Consider the following 16,838-nt stretch of genomic DNA (forward strand, 5'->3'; position numbering starts at 1 on the left):
TCTGATAGACAGAAAATGTCCAGGTCTTTGGCTGTAATAAAGTCATTTAGAATGAAGGTTTTGTTGGCTATGGAACGGGCATTTAACAGGGCAATTTTTATAGCCTTAGGTCCTAGGTTACAGGGTGGCTGTGAATGGTTAACTGAGCTAAGAGGTGTAATGTTATGGAGATTAGCACCTCTGCATTGTAACTGTAACATTGGGGATGATGGTCTAGGTGTGATGAGAACTGGAATAGTGGAGGTGGTGTGAAAGGAGCTGGTGGTAGGTGGTACTGGTAGTATACTCAATTGAGGTAACTGGCGTCACTTTTTGGGGAGGTAACTGGAGATGTGATTGGCCAGCACTTCAATGCCATCATTGTTGGGGTGTAAAGTATCACGGTATAGTGAGGGGGTTTTCCAAAACAGATCGAAATTACTTGAGTAGCCATAACCACAGGCTAGGCAGAAATTGCGCAACCAATTGTCAGCACTGTAGATGCGGCTAAAGATTTCAGGGCTTTTATGAAGGGTGGGAATTAAACCAGAGAAAAAACAACACTTTCCAAGGCGTTCAATTTCATTTGCCAGGACCTCATAATCGCTGTACAATTTAGAGGATTGTATGCACCTGGACCTTATGTCATTAAGGCCAGCATGAACAATCACTGTGTGAACTGAGGGGTGACGTGAGAGGATATGTGGAATGTGGTCCCGTAGATCCAAAATTTTTGCGCCGGAGAAAGAATAGGTGATACAGTTTGTGATGGAAGCATAACGGACTATGGAGTCACCTAGTAGAAGGTATTCGGGACCAGATGGCGGAGGGGTGTGGGGGGAATCTAACTCATCCATGGAGATAGACGCTGCAGACCTCGTGAGGAGAGAAACATCACAAACCAACGGGGAAAGGGGCGGTGACCTGTGGCCGGGAGCAGTGGTCACCCGGCCTCGCACTGGACAGCTAGCCACAGGGGAGACTCGTTGCTCGGGTGTGCTGTGTGCAAGACGGCGTCGTTTCCCCCCATGAGCGCCGGGTTTGGGGGTCGAGGTAAGGGAATGGGTCGACGACCCAGAGGAATCGGGACCGGATCGTTTTCCCGGGCGGGAGCCTAAACGCTGAGGAACCTTGATGTCGTTTGCCGCGGTCGCTAAATCCTGGAGCGGTGTGAAGGTGTTTGAGCACTGGAAGACGTCAGCCAGGTTACAAGCCTCGGATCCAGACGGAGACGGGTTGAAGAGGGGGATCGACAGCCTCCGGTGGTGAGTGCCTTTGACCACAGAGGTCCAGGAGCGAGCCCCTCCATGCGCCGAACGGAGCCTACCGGCACCGATGGCCTCACCTTCCCGTCTGGGGGCAGCTTTGGCAGGCGCCTGGGGGACGGAGCCAGGCGGCCCCTCCATGGAAACCAGGCGGCCCTGGAGGAGCAACTGTCGCTGGAGAAGATCATCCACCAGGCTCGCAAGGGATCAATGTCGCCTGATTCCCTTGTTTGACCCTTTGAAGGTGTAAACAAAGGTGCTTATTGGTCAAAAACCTGGATGTGTGTCTCAAGGAATTACCCCTCCCTCGCCCCTCGCTCTCATTCTGACTTTCTCTCCCTCTGTCTGATTTTCCATATTCCATCCTGATTGGCTAAGGTTGGCTTCCAAAGTTTGCAGGATTGGTCCGTTTTGAACTAAATGCCTCAAATCATGAATGCAGCATGCGATTTCGGTGAAATTTCACACGCACATTCCCACTAGGCCGAGGAAGAAATGCCACTTGAAAATGTTCAAATCAGCCTCATGGTGGCGCTATAAAAGGCAGATTTGCGTTTTAACTATAACTGCACCGATCTGCATGAAACTTTGCACGCATACTCCCTAGAGGCCAAGGAAAAACATCTGCCCTGCATTTTTCACATTAGCCTTTTATAGCGCCACCAGGAGGCCGACTTATGTAAAACAATTCTTTTTTAGATTAAGCCTTCAGATTGTATCCAAATTTCACGTAAATCGGTATACATGATCTCTGTAGTCATGTGATTAAGATGGATCTGTTTGATTTTTCATGTTCCATCCTGATTGGCTAACATTGACATCTAAAGTTTGCAGGAGTGGCCCGTTTTCAACAAAATGCCGCAAATCATGAACGCAGCAGTGTCTGATTGCGGTGGAACTTTGCACGCACATTCGCACAAGTTGAAGAACAAACGCCACCCTTCTAACATTGCCCCAGTATAGCACCACCAGGAGGCCGATTTTTGTTTTTTATATTACTCATACACATTTTGTCCAAACATCATGCAAATCAGTACACATTATCTCTATAGTCAAGTGATCAAGATGGTTCCGTCCAATCTTTTATATTCCATCCTGATTGGCGAATTCCAAACATTGCTGGCCCACAATAACCTACCTGACCTGGCGGAGACCTGTGCTCCGAGGAGCACTTTTTCTAGTTTATGATATATTTTATAATGTAATGTACATGTTGTAATGAACATAAAACACAATGTGTCTTAAATACTAACAGGACTTATTTAACTCTGTGATTATATATGCTGGTAGAAAGGAGTTGGCCGTGAAAAGTAATTCCTGAAAAGCCAGGAACAAGCAGAGAGAGAGAGAGAGTGTGTGTGTGTGTGTGTGTGTGTGTGTGTGTGTGTGTGTGTGTGTGTGTGTGTGTGTGTGTGTGTGTGTGTGTGTGTGTGTGTGTGTGTGTGTGTGTGTGTGTGTGTGTGTGTGTGTGTGTGTGTGTGTGTGTGTGTGTGTGTGTGTGTGTGTGTGTGTGTGTGTGTGTGTGTGTGTGTGTGTGTGCGCGCGCGCGCCCTGTCAGATAAGGGTGTAATTTTCCATGTCTGTGCCCAGGGTCACATGGTTCATAACAGGGCGGGGCACTAGGACCTGTTGCAGCAACACTCCACCTGGTTGAGAACAACACCTCCAGTATGACAGAGCTGTAGGTGTGTTGATTCAACTGAACCGTCTGGACTCCATTTTGTTTTGCCTCATCAGATCAAAGCATAAAGATTATTGCAGGGTAAGAGATTTTACACAATACACTGTAGCAATAATCTCTCTAATCTGGTGTTAAGAGTGTTAACCACTTCAACCCCACAGACCCTATTCTGGGGATGAACGTGACCCATTGTGAGCTTGTAGATCGGATATTTTTGGCAAAGAGATTTGGTGTAGAGGGAAACAAGTACAGAGCCAACTCAGGTGTGTTTTACTAAGAATTAAGGGGTTAATGTTGAAGTTGTTTTATACCATATACTAGAACCACTTGGTATTTAATATACTTAAATGAACGTGTGTGTGTGTGTGTGTGTGTGTGTGTGTGTGTGTGTTGCGCACACACACAGAGAGGAGTGAGTCTTCCCTGCGTATGTTTTCACCAGAGAGACAAAGGCAAGCCCCGCTCTGCCTCAGATTGTCTTACCATGAGATCTGACCCAATACCTTAACCAATCATCACTCCTCTTGTCTAAACATAAACCAATCAGAGGCACCTGATCTGACACCGCAGTGCTCTGTGGATTCCTCTATAGGAATCATGTCTTCAAATCACTCTCTTTAGTTCTGCCTGGAATATAGACGGGAGACGGTGATACAAAGATCATGCTTGAACTCGTCTCTCTGTGTGTGTGTGTGTGTGGGGGGGGGGACCACACGCTTGCTACCTGCAGAGTGTACCCTGTGTGTGTGTGTGTGTGTGTGTGTGTGTGTGTGCGTGTGCGTGTGCGTGTGTGTGTGTGTCTGTTGCACCAGGGAGACCCGGCAAGACCCGCCCAGCTCTGCTTCAGATTGGCTTACGATGATATCTGATCCTATACCTTAACCAATCATCTCTCCTCGTGTCTAAACCTAAACCAATCAGAGGCAGAATAGGGCGGGTCATGTCTCTTGCTGTGCTGAGGTTAGAGTGACAGTAGATCACTGGATGATAATAAACATTATAATCCTCTGAAGCCTATTTTAATCTCAGTCATTGTAACATGTTGTTGAATTGCTAAAGTAATTAGTTACAATACTAGTTAGTAAAAAGGTAGTGGAGTTCAACACTGGTCACAAGTTTAGAAGAGCAGAGCAGAACAGAAGTCCATGTGAGTTAGATAGATCAGTGGTTCTGAAACATCTTCATGTCAAGGAGCCATAAACTGATATATTTTTTTAAATAATTGATATGTATTTGGTGGTGGACCCCATCTGAAAATATATAAATACATCAAAATTATTCAAAAATAGCAGATCTAAAAGCTCACAACGATATGATGCGTTGTGAGCTTGTGGATCTGCTATTTTTAAAAAGCTGTTAGAAGTGACGTGTTGTAATTATAATCACATCACAGTTTACAAGTGTAAAGCATTCACCTCCACAGCTGACAGTAAGTCACGTGACCTCAGGGGAGTTTGGTCATGTGATACCTTGTTGGGGTGTGTGTGTGTGTGTGTGTGTGTGTGTGTGTGTGTGTGTGTGTGTGTGTGTGTGTGTGTGTGTGTGTGTGTGTGTGTGTGTGTGTGTGTGTGTGCACCTGCACGCCTGCGTGCTTGCGTAGAGGTGTGAGTGTTTCCTGTGTATGTTTGCACCAGGGAGACTGTCAAGCATTCGAGCTGTGGTGCACAGTGTCCATGCGTAATGGAGAATAAGTAAAAGTTACTCTTTTAGTATCTTTAGCCTGCTGGCATATTTATTAGTAGTAGCGCATACAAACGCTCAGTGTGTTTACACTCTTCCCTCTGGAATGATCTGGCGCGCTCACTGAGAACGTGATGACGTCACATCCTGAGCGTACCGTAAGCCCTGTACAAGTTGTGCAACACATTACAATAGGCTACCGTAATATACAGAGTAAGGGCGCCATCAAATAACAACACTTAACAGAGACAAAGGCAAGACCCGCCCAGCTCTGCCTCAGATTGGCTTACCATGATATCTGACCCTATACCTTAACCAATCATCTCTCCTCGTGTCTAAACCTAAACCAATCAGAGGCAGAATAGGGCGGGTCATGTCTCTTGCTGTGCTGAGGTTAGAGTGACAGTAGATCACTGGATGATAATAAACATTATAATCCTCTGAAGCCTATTTTAATCTCAGTCATTGTAACACATGTTGTTGAATTGCTAAAGTAATTAGTTACAATACGAGTTATCTGGGAAGTCATCGTCAAAGAAAAGGGAAAAACAGCGCCCTCTGCTGTTTTTACCTTTGCATTTGACTCTGGGAGGAGTGATTAAATAGACCGACGAATACTGGAACCCGGCGTTTGGTCTCTGCCTCAATGTTTTCATTCCCACTAACAACATTTCTCCCACGTAACATGGATGGTTTTGGTTATAAGCCCAGTTGTTTCTATAACGGAAGAACAAGTTAAAATGTTACTAACTTTCCGTGGTTCTGTCGGCTCCGAGGACGCTATTGTTAAATGAGTTTGGGTTTGTTTCCAGTGGGAAGCGAGCGCACAGATGTAAATCCTGCCCACTACATTTGATTGGGTAAAACGCGGCCCGCTTCCTGATCTGAAGGCACGCCCACTTGTAGGCCACTGTTGACACGTTCTGAACGAGGCTCCAGACAGATTCAGTAGCTCAGAGAGATTAGTAAAAAGGTAGTGGAGTTCAACACTGGTCACAACATGTTTAGAAGAGCAGAGCAGAACAGAAGTCCATGTGAGTTAGATAGATCAGTGGTTCTGAAACATCTTCATGTCAAGGAGACATAAACTGATTTGTATTTATAATCATAAAACATTGTGCCAGTGGCCTTGATAAGAGAAGACAGTCAACATTCTTCATAAATAGAAGATCTACAAGCTCACAACGAGTCACGATTATGATGCGTTGTGAGCTTGTGGATCTGCTATTTAAAAAAAGTTGTTAGAAGTGATGTGTTGTAATTAGAATCATTAGTAAAGTAAAGTGTAATTATAAAAGTGTAAAGCAGTCACCTCCAGTCATGTGACCTCAGGGGAGTTTGGTCATGTGATCCTTTGTTGTAGAGTGAGGTGGTTCTTTGTGTGGAGTGGGGAGAGCGTCGAAAAGATGGTGGACGCCGGGGGTTTTGTGCGGCGCGGCGTTTTTCGAATGGAGTCGGGAGATGAATATCAACTGACAAGTGACAGGGAGGAATCGGACGATGATGAGGAGGATAAAAGAGGACTTGAAAATAAAAAGAAAAGGAAGTTTATTAACTCAGAAAGTGAGCAGGAAGAAGATTTGGTGATTGGAATAACAGCAGCTGACAAACAAATTGATGGAATCTTCAGTGATCCGCAGGTTGTGGGAACGTTTTTTGAGAGCAAACTAGGAAGAGTGAAGGCAATGAGGATTAGTAGAAGAGGGATGATTATAATCGAGTGCACGGACAGGGATCAGATGGAGAAAGCCATGAACATATCGAAGTTTCAAAAATACTCTGTGAAAGTGTTTCAACTGAGAGGATCTGGAAGGAAGATTAAGGGAGTGATCAGTGGCGTTCCACTAGCAGTGAGTGCAGAGTCCTTTCTTGACGTTGATGGAGTTTGTGAAGCAAGACGGCTCACGCGGTTCAGAGAAGGAGAAAGGGAAGAAACCAAATCTGTGTGTTTGACGTTTGAGGGGGATATGTTACCAGAGCGAGTTTACAGTAATTACATGAGTCACAGGGTTAGGCTATTCGAGAGATCGCCACTCAGGTGCTTTTGCTGTCAGCAGTATGGACACGTCGCTGCAGTGTGTAGGGGAAAAAGAAGGTGTGGGAGGTGTAGTGAGGAAAAGTGCAAGGAGAAGTGTAAGGAAGAACCAGCAAAGTGCCTTCACTGTGAGGGAGAACACTATACAGGGTCAACGCAGTGTCCTAGGAAGGAAAAGGAGATTAAAGTGAATAACATTAGAACGGGAAATAGGGGAATGTCCTATGCAGAAGCACTGAAAAGAGTGGAGGGGAGTGAAGAAAGGAGCGAGGCAGGAGTTGTGGAACAACAGGAGGAAAGGAGAAATGTAGCTGAAATAAATCTGAGCAAAGACAAAGAGATCTGTACGGACAGGAAAAGATTTTTGGCATTCATCGCGATGGTTATTAACTGTGCAGTGGAAATAAAAGGGAAATCGGAAAGAATAAAGATGATTCTGGATGCAGCAAGGAGATTTTTGAATGTTGAGGATGTCAGTGGAGAGGACCTGGACAATATGCTAAGAGAGGAATTCACGCATATTCCGGGCTTGGAGTAGGCGGCCCATAACAGAGAGGACAATGTATAGAATGGGATTAATTTGAGTTGATTTTTTTGGACACTAGATAGTACATAATGGATACTGTATTAAAGTAATGTCTGATCCATAATATGGGTCAGAAGGTGGCGGTAATGCACCAAAAACTGGATGCCAACCGCCGTAAAACAAAAAGAAGAAGAAGAAGAAGAAGCCCTCAGGCCAGACTCACTCCTGATATCAAATGGAAATGAGATATCCGGAGGGAGGGGTTTACCAGGCTAGTCATATTTTACCTACGAACAGCTGAACCAGTTTACAGCTTCCAGTCACACAATGTGGTTAAACATTTACCTGCACTGTGTCATAAATGCTGTGTGTGTGTGTGTGTGTGTGTGTGTGTGTGTGTGTGTGTGTGTGTGTGTGTGTGTGTGTGTGTGTGTGTGTGTGTGTGTGTGTGTGTGTGTGTGTGTGTGTGTGTGTGTGTGTGTGTGTGTGTGTGTGTGTGTGTGTGTGGTTTGCAGGTCAAAGTACCTGCCCTGTCAGATAAGGGTGTAATTTTTCATGTCTTTACCCAAGAACTGTCAGTGTGTTGATTCAACTGAACCGTCTGGACTCCATTTAGTTTTGCCTCGTCGGATCAAACCATAAAGACTATTGCAGGGTAAGAGATTTTAAGCAATAATGTAGCAATAATCTCTCTAGTCTGGTGTATGTTAACCACTTGAACCCTACAGACCCTATTCTGGAGGGGAACGTGTGGCGTTGTGACGCATTGTGAGCTTGTAGATCGGCTATTTATTTTGGGAAAAAAGCTGTCCAAGTACAGAGCCAACTCAGCTGTGTTTTACTAAGAATAGAGGGATTAAGGGGTTAATGTTAATGTTGTTTTATACCATATACTAGAACTACTTGGTATTTAATATACTTAAATGAAGTGTGTGTGTGTGTGTGTGTGTGTGTGTGTGTGTGTGTGTGTGTGTGTGTGTGTGTGTGTACGCATGCGTGTACGTGCATGTGCACGCCTGCGTGCTTGCGGAGAGGAGTGTTTCCTGCATATGTTTGCACCAGGGAGACAAAGGCAAGACCCGCCCAGCTCTGCCTCAGATTGGCTTACCATGATATCTGACCCTATACCTTAACCAATCATCACTCCTCTTGTTTAAACCTAAACCAATCAGAGGCAGAATAGGGCGGGTCATGTCTCTTGCTGTGCTGAGGTTAGAGTGACAGTAGATCACTGGATGATAATAAACATTATAATCCTCTGAAGCCTATTTTAATCTCAGTAATTGTATCACATGTTGTTGAATTGCTAAAGTAATTAGTTACAATACAAGTTAGTAAAAAGGTAGTGTCAGCAACATGTTTAGAAGAGCAGAGCAGAACAGAAGTCCATGTGAGTTAGATAGATCAGTGGTTCTGAAACATCTTCATGTCAAGGAGACCTAAACTGATATATTTTTTAAATAATTGATATGTATATGGTGGTGGACCCCATCTCAAAATATATAAATACATCAAAATTATTCAAAATTAGCAGATCTACAAGTTCACAACGATATGATGCGTTGTGAGCTTGTGGATCTGCTATTTAAAAAAACAAGTTGTTAGAAGTGACATGTTGTAATTAGAATCACATCACAGTTTACAAGTGTAAAGCATTCACCTCCACAGCTGACAGTAAGTCATGTGACCTCAGGGGAGTTTGGTCATGTGATGCTTTGTTGTAGTGTGTGTCTGTCTGCCTGCCTGCCTGCGCTGTGCTGTTGATTGCAGGTCAAAGTACCTGCCCTGTCAGATAAGGGTGTAATTTTTCATGTCTGATTCACATTCAACTGAACCGTCTGGACTCCATTTTGTTTTGCCTCGTCAGATCAAAGCATAAAGATTATTGCAGGGTAAGAGATGTTAAACAATACACTGTAGCAATAATCTCTCTAGTCTGGTGTTAAGAATGTTAACCACTTGAACCCCACACACCCTGTTCTGGGGGGGAACGTGTGGCGTTGTGACACATTGTGAGCTTGTAGATCTGCTATTTTTGTCAGATTTGGTGTAGAGGGAAAAAAAGCTGTCCAAGTACAGAGCCAGGTGTGTTTTACTAAGAATAGAGGGATTAAGGGGTTAATGTTGTTGAAGTGTTTTATACATTATACTAGAACCACTTGGTATTTAATATGTAAAAGTTTGTCTGAATCAGAATGAGTAAAAGTATTATAAACACAACCTGTACTGTTGATATAGGAAGCATGTCTTCAAATCACTGTTTAGTTCTGCCTGGAATATAGACGCTGATAGAAAGATCAGGTGTGTGTGTGTGTGTGTGTGTGTGTGTGTGTGTGTGTGTGTGTGTGTGTGTGTGTGTGTGTGTGTGTGTGTGTGTGTGTGTGTGTGTGTGTGTGTGTGTGTGTGTGTGTGTGTGTGTGTGTGTGTGTGTGTGTGTGTGTGTGTGTGTGTGTGTGTGTGTGTGTGTGTGTGTGTATTATGTATTAGTGCGTCTGCTCGCACACCTGTGTGTCTGCAGAGAGGAGTGTTCCCTGTGTGTGTGTGTGTGTGTGTGCACCAGGGAGACAGAGGCAAGCCCCGCCCAGCTCTGCCTCAGATTGGCTTGATTGGCAGATGATGTCTGACCCTATACCTTAACCAATCATTACTCCTCTTGTCTAAACCTAAACCAATCAGAGGCAGAATAGGGCGGGTCATGTCTCTTGCTGTGCTGAGGTTAGAGTGACAGTAGATCACTGGATGATAATAAACATTATAATCCTCTGAAGCCTATTTTAATCTCAGTCATTGTAACACATGTTGTTGAATTGCAAAAGTAATTCGTTACAATACTAGTTATCTGGGAACTCATCGTCAAAGAAAAGGGAAAAACAGCGCCCTCTGCTGTTTTTACCTTTGCATTTGACTCTGGGAGGAGTGATTAAATAGACCGACGAATACTGGAACCCGGCGTTTGGTCTCTGCCTCAATGTTTTCATTCCCACTAACAACATTTCTCCCACCTAACATGGATGGTTTTGGTTATAAGCCCAGTTGTTTCTATAACGGAAGAACAAGTTAAAATGTTACTAACTTTCCGTGGTTTTGTCGGCTCCGAGGACGCTATTGTTAAATGAGTTTGGGTTTGTTTCCAGTGGGAAGCGAGCGCACAGATGTAAATCCCGCCCACTACATTTGATTGGGTAAAGCGCGGCCCGCTTCCTGATCTGAAGGCACGCCCACTTGTAGGCCACTGTTGACACGTTCTGAACGAGGCTCCCGACAGATTCAGTAGCTCAGAGAGATTAGTAAAAAGGTAGTGGAGTTCAACACTGGTCACAACATGTTTAGAAGAGCAGAGCAGAACAGAAGTCCATGTGAGTTAGATAGATCAGTGGTTCTGAAACATCTTCATGTCAAGGAGACATAAACTGATTTGTATTTATAATCATAAAACATTGAGCCAGTGGCCTTGATAAGAGAAGACAGTCAACATTCTTCAAAAATAGAAGATCTACAAGCTCACAACGAGTCACATTTATGATGCGTTGTGAGCTTGTGGATCTGCTATTTAAAAAAATATGTTAGAAGTGATGTGTTGTAATTAGAATCATTAGTAAAGTGTAATTATAAAAGTGTAAAGTAGTCACCTCCAGTCATGTGATCTCAGGGGAGTTTGGTCATGTGATCCTTTGTTGTAGAGTGAGGTTGTGTGCGCGCACGTGTGTGTGTGTGAGGAGAGGTGAAGTGAGGTTATAACAAGTTAGCATGGCGTCATATCTTACTGCTAACAGTTGAACCTGTTTACAGCTTCCAGTCACACAATGTGGTTAAACATTTACCTGCTGTGTGTGTGTGTGTGTGTGTGTGTGTGTGTGTGTGTGTGTGTGTGTGTGTGTGTGTGTGTGTGTGTGTGTGTGTGTGTGTGTGTGTGTGTGTGTGTGTGTGTGTGTGTGTGTGTGTGTGTGTGTGTGTGTGTGTGTGTGTGTGTGTGTGTGGCCTTGTACAAATAATGTGATAAGAATGAACAATAGGATATGACTTTGAGACTTTGAGTTCCTCTCTCTCTCCCCCCTTGGGCTGTCTGTCTGTCTATCTATAGTTCCATCCATCCCTGTCTGTCTAAGTACAGAGAACACTCAGGTGTGTTTTACTAAGAATAGAGGGGTGAAGGGGTTAATGTTGTTGAAGTGTTTTATACATTATTCTAGAACCACTTGGTATTTAACATGTAAAAGTTTGTCTGAATGAGTAAAAGTATTATAAACACAACCTGTACTGTTGATATAGGAAGCATGTCTTCAAATCACTGTTTAGTTCTGTCTGGAATATAGACGCTGATAGAATGATCAGGTGTGTGTGTGTGTGTGTGTGTGTGTGTGTGTGTGTGTGTGTGTGTGTGTGTGTGTGTGTGTGTGTGTGTGTGTGTGTGTGTGTGTGTGTGTGTGTGTGTGTGTGTGTGTGTGTGTGTGTGTGTGTGTGTGTGTGTGTGTGTGTGTGTGTGTGTGTGTGTGTGTGTGTGTGTCTGTTTGCCTGCAGAGAGGAGTGAGGTTCCCTGTGTGTGTTTGCACCAGGGAGACAGAGGCAAGTTATCTGGGAACTCATCGTCAAAGAAAAGGGAAAAACAGCGCCCTCTGCTGTTTTTACCTTTGCATTTGACTCTGGGAGGAGTGATTAAATAGACCGACGATGACTGGAAACCGGCGTTTGGTCTCTGCCTCAATGTTTTCATTCCCACTAACAACATTTCTCCCACGTAACATGGATGGTTTTGGTTATAAGCCCAGTTGTTTCTATAATGGAAGAACAAGTTAAAATGTTACTAACTTTCCGTGGTTCTGTCGGCTCCGAGGACGCTATTGTTAAATGAGTTTGGGTTTGTTTCCAGTGGGAAGCGAGTGCACAGATGTAAATCCCGCCCACTACATTTGATTGGATAAAGCGCGGCACGCTTCCTGATTTAAGGCACGCCCAGGGGTGAAAGTGGACCGGAACGGTCCGGAAAGCCGTTCCGGTAAAAAAATCGTTAAGTTCCGTTAAGAAAAAGGCAAAGGCAGCTGTGGAAATCCCATATTAAATAACCGGCCACAGACCCATGGCCATGTTGAAGAAGAAAACATAATCTACTAACGTCAGATTAACATACAGGGCGTCTCAACCATTCACTGGCCCTCATTTATCAACGTGGTGCAGCCCAAATAATGGGCGTACGGCGAGATCACCGCACCTTTCGGCATTTATCAATATATCCTGACGTGGGCTTCATCCTACCATACGCTGAAATCTCACGTCTGGTCGAGACCAGTTGTTGACGTTGGCTGCGCCCGTTTATTCCATTCTAGACCTGCGGAGTAGCATTGTCTGACTGTCTGACAGGCATCTGGACACATAATCCACTCCTAAATGTATATCTACACTAATAAATAATCCCTGTGAAAATATAACATTTAATAAAGTAATTTAAACAAACTGCTTTAACAGTCATTTGGTTAAGCTTGCAGATCTGTTTCTGGGGGCCACTTGACTAACGTGCGTCGAAGCCTACGTTCTCAAACTCCATGCTTAGCTTGAGTAAAAAGTAAATAACACGGACGTGTGTCGTGGGACATTATGGAATATAAAGATTTGGGGGAAAAAGTTCCTATTTACCACCATGCTCTCTGAAACCAAGACAATGTGGGCCTATGGAACAAAAGAGTGTTCTCTTTCCTCATCTTTGCAAAAGGTGACTAAGTAATTAATCTAATGCTGACAGTGGTGGAAAGTAACTAAGTACATGTACTCAAGTACTGTACTCGAGTATAATTTTAAGGTATTTTTACTTGACTGGAGTATTTCCAATTTGAAATATTTTTACTTCTATTCCAATACATCTCAGAAGCAAATATTATACTTTTACTCCACTACAATTATTTGAAAACTTTAGTTACTTCCAGTTACTTTGTAGATTTTAATTATTATTACAAAACATACATAAACCACTTCAGCCCTATTTAAACTTTGGCTAGCTGATCTACAAGCTCACAAGCAATGTGGCGCGTGGTGAGCTTGTTCAAATACTGCACAAAAATAGCAAATGTACAAGCTCGCATCACAGGTGAACTGGTTTTAGAGTATTTGGTATTGTACAGTATGGTCAAGTTGGACAATATAGCTCTGTTTTCATCATGTGTGTCAGGGGTGAAGCCATGGGTGGGCCTGGTGCACCCAATCGATTTAGCAAAAAGAAATACAAATATTTTAATCCTTTTTTTTCTTTTGATAATAAATCGGTAAAATCAGGCAAAAATATGAATTAAATAACACAACCCTAACCTAACCTTAACCCTAAACCTGAAATAAAGTAACACAAAAACGAAAATAAAGTACCAAAATCCGCCAATCCAAAATAAAGTACCAAAATCCGCCATCCATGCGCGCATGTGTCAGTTCCGGCAAGAACTTTCAGCCACTTTCACCCCTGGGCACGCCCACTTGTAGGCCACTGTTGACCCGTTCTGAACGAGGCTCCCGACAGATTCAGTAGCTCAGAGAGATTAGTAAAAAGGTAGTGGAGTTCAACACTGGTCACAACATGTTTAGAAGAGCAGAGCAGAACAGAAGTCCATGTGAGTTAGATAGATCAGTGGTTCTGAAACATCTTCATGTCAAGAAGACATAAACTGATTAGTATTTATAATCATAAAACATTGTGCCAGTGGCCCCCATAAGAGAAGACACTCAACCTTCTTCAAAAATAGAAGATCTACAAGCTCACAACGAGTCACAATTATGATGCGTTGTGAGCTTGTGGATCTGCTATTTAAAACAAGTTGTTAGAAGTGATGTGTTGTAATTAGAATCATTAGTAAAGTAAAGTGTAATTATAAAAGTGTAAAGCAGTCACCTCCAGTCATGTGACCTCAGGGGAGTTTGGTCATGTGATCCTTTGTTGTAGAGTGAGGTGTGTGTGTGTGTGTGTGTGTGTGTGTGTGTGTGTGTGTGTGTGTGTGTGTGTGTGTGTGTGTGTGTGTGTGTGTGTGTGTGTGTGTGTGTGTGTGTGTGTGTGTGTGTGTGTGTGTGTGTGTGTGTTCACCTGTAACTTGTTCTTCCGCGTGTGTGGGTGGAGAGATGAGGTGAGGTGAGAACAAGTTAGCATGGTGTCATATATTACTACTATAACAGTTGAATCAGTTTACAGCTTCCAGTCACACAATGTGGTGAAACATTTACCTGCACTGTGTGTGTGTGTGTGTGTGTGTGTGTGTGTGTGTGTGTGTGTGTGTGTGTGTGTGTGTGTGTGTGTGTGTGTGTGTGTGTGTGTGTGTGTGTGTGTGTGTGTGTGTGTGTGTATAGAGCCTTGTAAAAAAAAATGTGATAAGAATGAACGATAAGACATGACTTTGAGACTTTGAGTTTCTCTCTCTCTCACCCCTTGGGCTGTCTCTCTGTCTATAGTTCCATCCATTCCTCCATCTGTCTGCCTGTCTGTCTGTCTGTCTCTCTGTCTGTCTATAGTTCCATCCATATCTGTCTGTCCAAGTACAGTCTCAGGTGTGTTTTACTAAGAATAGAGGGATGAAGGGGTTAATGTTGTTGAAGTGTTTTATACATTATACTAGAACCACTTGGTATCTAATATGTAAAAGTTTGTCTGAATCTGAATGAGTAAAAGTATTATAAACACAACCTGTACTGTTGATATAGGAAGCATGTCTTCAGATCACTGTTTAGTTCTGCCTGGAATATAGACACTGATAGAAAGATCATGCTTGAACTCATTGTGTGTGTGTGTGTGTGTGTGTGTGTGTGTGTGTGTGTGTGTGTGTGTGTGTGTGTGTGTGTGTGTGTGTGTGTGTGTGTGTGTGTGTGTGTGTGTGTGTGTGTGTGTGTGTGTGTGTGTGTGTGTGTGTGTGTGTGTGTGTGTGTGTGTGTGTGTTGTGGTTGATGAAGAGTCTGTATTAGAGATAGCCTTCACCTTTGACCCTATAGCCTAGAGGAAGCCTTTATGACCAAGGTCATTAAATACCAACCACTCCTAAATACCATCTCAGAGCTGGGCTATAGGTCAGACTATTGGTTTTTATATTTGGCAGCCTAGGACCTTATACCCACAGACTGGTTGTTAGACCTACTTATACCTATAGAGTACTGAGTACTTATACTGTTACTTATACCCACAGCCTGGCTGATAGAGGGTTTCAACAACTTGCCCAAAAAGAAGCCAAAAAGGCTGCAAGGTCTCTGCTATATGTGGTGGAGACGCTGTTACTTATACCCATAGAGTACTGTTACTTATACCCATAGAGTACTGAGTGATATGCTGTTACTTACACTCATAGAGCACTGAGTACTTATACCCATATATTACTGAGTGATATGCGGTTACATTTACTCATAGAGTACTGGGTACTTATACCCATAGAGTACTGAGTACTTATACTGATACTTATACCCATAGAGTACTGAGTGATATGCTGTTACTTTTACTCATAGAGTACTGAGTACTTATACCCATAGAGTGAGTGATATACTGTTACTTAATGCCCATAGAGTACTGAGTACTTATACCAATAAAGTACTGAGTGACATGCTTATTGTATCATGAAGACATAATGCCATGATTTTGTGAATGTAATCTTACTCTACCTATAATATGTGTGTCCTTGTATGCTCTCCTTTGTGTGGACATAAAGTGTGTGTGTGTGTGTGTGTGTGTGTGTGTGTGTGTGTGTGTGTGTGTGTGTGTGTGTGTGTGTGTGTGTGTGTGTGTGTGTGTGTGTGTGTGTGTGTGTGTGTGTGTGTGTGTGTGTGTGTGTGTGTGTGTGTGCGTGCGTGCGTGCGTGCGTGCGTGCGTGCGTGCGTGCGTGATTGCGAGAGGAGAGAATAAGAACTGTGTATAGAGCCTTGTAAAAAATAATGTGATAAGAATGATCGATAAGATATGACTTTGAGACTTTGAGTTTCTCTCTCTCTCTCTCTCTCTCTCTCTCTCTCTCTCTCTCTCTCTCTCTCTCTCTCTCCCTCCCTCCCTCCTTGGGCTGTGGGCTGTGTCTCTGTCTCTAGTTCCATCCATTCGTCTGTCTGTCTGTCTGTCTGTCTGTCTGTCTGTGTCTGTCTCTGTCTATAGTTCCATCCACCCCTGTCTGTCCAAGTAGCATACAGAGCCAGGTGTGTTTTACTAAGAATAGAGGGATTAAGGGGTTAATGTTGATGAAGTGTTTTATACATTATACTAGAACCACTTGGTATTTAATATCTAAAAGTTTGTCTGAATCTGAATGAGTAAAAGTATTATAAACACAACCTGTACTGTTGATACAGGAAGCATGTCTTCAGATCACTGTTTAGTTACTACATAACTAAACAGTTAATCATAAAACATTGAGCCAGTGACCCCCATAAGAGAAGACAGTCAACATTCTTCAAAAATAGCAGATCTGCAAGCTCACAACGAGTCACAATATGATGCGTTGTGAGCTTGTGGATCTGCTTTTTTTTAAAAGCCGGATAATAAAATAGGGCTCAAGTTTTTAAACTGTTACTCATTTTGCTGGTTCTCAACACGGGATCCAGGGATCCTTGAGTCACATCACAGTTTAAGTAAAGTCATGTGATCTCAGGGATGTGTGTGTGTGTGTGTGTGTGTGTGTGTGTGTGTGTGTGTGTGTGTGTGTGTGTGTGTGTGTGTGTGTGTGTGTGTGTGTGTGTGTG

General features: G+C 43.3%; 1 protein-coding gene across 10 annotated transcripts in view; it reads left to right on the top strand.

Moving 5' to 3' along the window:
* Positions 1-16,838, top strand: part of LOC308094996 (NACHT, LRR and PYD domains-containing protein 3-like) — a 569,186-nt gene that overhangs the window by 407,611 nt on the left and 144,737 nt on the right. The window contains exon 1 of one of the 10 annotated variants that reach the window (XM_080441843.1): positions 2,831-3,006. The exons of 8 other annotated variants lie outside the window; for them this stretch is intronic. The gene's annotated coding sequence lies outside the window, so the exon portion shown is untranslated. Of the gene's footprint in view, positions 1-2,830; positions 3,007-9,002; positions 9,059-16,838 lie in introns of those variants that run through there. One more of the 10 variants, XM_080441842.1, reaches the window with a different exon arrangement.

The sequence above is a fragment of the Gymnoscopelus braueri genome (genome assembly GCF_963280865.1).
Source record: "Gymnoscopelus braueri genome assembly, chromosome: 11".
In the NCBI taxonomy this organism is placed as follows: Eukaryota; Metazoa; Chordata; class Actinopteri; order Myctophiformes; family Myctophidae; genus Gymnoscopelus; species Gymnoscopelus braueri.